We start from the raw sequence: 2,245 nt of genomic DNA, 5'->3' as shown, positions 1-2,245 counted from the left end.
TAAATAAATTCTCCTTGTTTGCATAATTACTACAGTAATATTTTCTTAGATTATGTTGACAGAAGAAATTGACTTCCCGTTAGAGTAAGAAGTCTCATTTTCCAAATTGTGCCTAACTCACACAGTAAAAAGTCAAAATGTGCATGTAGCAAATCAGCTCTGAAGGTCTGTGCAGAGCCATAGGTGGGAGCAGGTAGACATGGTGCTTCTGGGGTCCCACTGAGACAGACTTAGACTCTTCTGTGGGGGAAGTTCTGGAGATCTCACTGCTTTCTTAGACAGTTATGAACTTAACTGGATAGCACTACCATCTGTATTTAAACAAGAAGTCTTGAATGTTTTTACAGTTGACCCTTGTTAAAAAATACAGCACTGTAAAGCACTAGCTCAAAGTCAGTAACCTCCCTGGAGGGTAGGAGTTACGCACTTTATGGTAGAAAGCTATTTTTAAAATCTCTTCCGATATGCCATTTTCTCAAAGTATGATTAGGGAATTAGGAATGTTTTTACAATAGCAGGTGGGATGGCTATTGAAGGGTTTTGACGGAGCATTGGTAAGACCCGGAGGTGTTCTCATGGTGCGGGGGGGATGCTTCATCAGAAAAAGATGAAGCAGAAAAGGTGATTCATGGTCAGATGCAGTTTACCTTATTGTCTGGAAATAGACATACCCAGATGAGCTTTAAAGTTACCAGTGAGACTATAACAACAAGGGGAAGGATTCAATGTGATGATGCTACTAATGCTGTCAGTCTCTGGCATAGTTAATTTCAAGATAGTCTTGCTATATATCTTAACTTGTACTGTACTATTAGATTACAGTGTAGGCTTACCCTTTGAGATAGGCAAGGGAAATAGGAAATGTTAAATATGTGATGGGAAAAGGTGACATTTTGAGTTCAATATCTTTGTTCTATAAAGACTGAATCTTTCCATGCGTGGAATGCCATAACAGTGAAAGCCAAATCCTAACGGTATAAGTTGATTAAGAAGCCACTGTTTCATTTCTTATCATGGGAAGATGTCCTGCACGAAGATTGAACTCCCTTTAAGAAGTGTAGTGTCTTTCTTCCTCCTGTTTGTAGCTGTGTGAAACGGGTTTGTGTTTCAGAGATGGCTTCCTAAGTTAATTCTTTCAGTTGCTTTTCTCTCCGTTTGGCTGGATGATGCTCAATGCAATCTAGAACGAGATGATTTCATAATCTAATTAATGGTGAACTCAGCCATATTTACAATGGTACCTTACAAGTTTATTTCCAGTGTACTCACCTGTAGATACAAAAGTGCTGCTAGCGAGGATTTTCTTGCTGTTTTCTAAGTCTGTGAGAGACTTTTCTCTCACGGAGAAGAGGTAGCAGGGAATGTAAACAACCAAGCCACCTGCAACTTTGAAAAGTCTTGTTTATGGTATAGTAGAAAAATATTTTGACAATGGATGTTTTAGGATTTTAGCCAATCACCCCCAGGGGGTGGCTGATCCTTTGTCCAATTGGACTGTGAAGAAAAAAGTCTGTAAAAGAGTTTGTAAAATAATTAAATAAATCAATCTTGCTGCACAATTCCTGCCTGCTGGATCTTCTCTCCTCCTCCTCCCTATGGCTGCGGGACACGGTGATATACCCTAGGGCTCAGGACTACGGTAATACTCACCTCAATATTTTATTGTATTCCTGGTTCATTGAAGTTGTGATGGCCAGTCCTTAGCTAGAAGAAGCTGGCATAGTCCTAGTATCTGGCTCACTGAGTCAGCACGGTATAAAGTTGGGGCAGAATGTGACATCGCATTTTATATTTGAAAACATTGCAAAAATGGCCTTGACAATACATATAGGAATATTTTATCAATATAGAAACTATTTACATGATGAAGTATACATCCTAATCAGAGACGAATAGCTCCTCATTAGTGCAATATGTTGAATTTTTTGTGCAACGTAAGTTGATCATCTTAAAATAGCTCTGTGCAATTTAACTATGCAAAAAAGTCAGTTTTTAAAATGCTGTTCTTCTGACACAGAGCCACATAAAAATAGGGAATACAATATTTGAAATGTATCATTGAGATTGTAACATCTAATACTGTCAGATGGAGAAAGGCCAACATAGCTCGCACACCATAGCACCTATTAATAGACCTGACTCCCTTTTGCAATGTCAGCTGTAACATTAATCCTTGTTTTAAATCATGTTATCTCAAATATCAGCTGCTACTAGTTGTACAGTTCCCTTTCAGTTTATATCAGAG

Source organism: Corvus moneduloides, chromosome 4 (genome assembly GCF_009650955.1).
Source record: "Corvus moneduloides isolate bCorMon1 chromosome 4, bCorMon1.pri, whole genome shotgun sequence".
NCBI lineage: Eukaryota > Metazoa > Chordata > Aves > Passeriformes > Corvidae > Corvus > Corvus moneduloides.
This window is presented reverse-complemented; position numbering follows the sequence as displayed.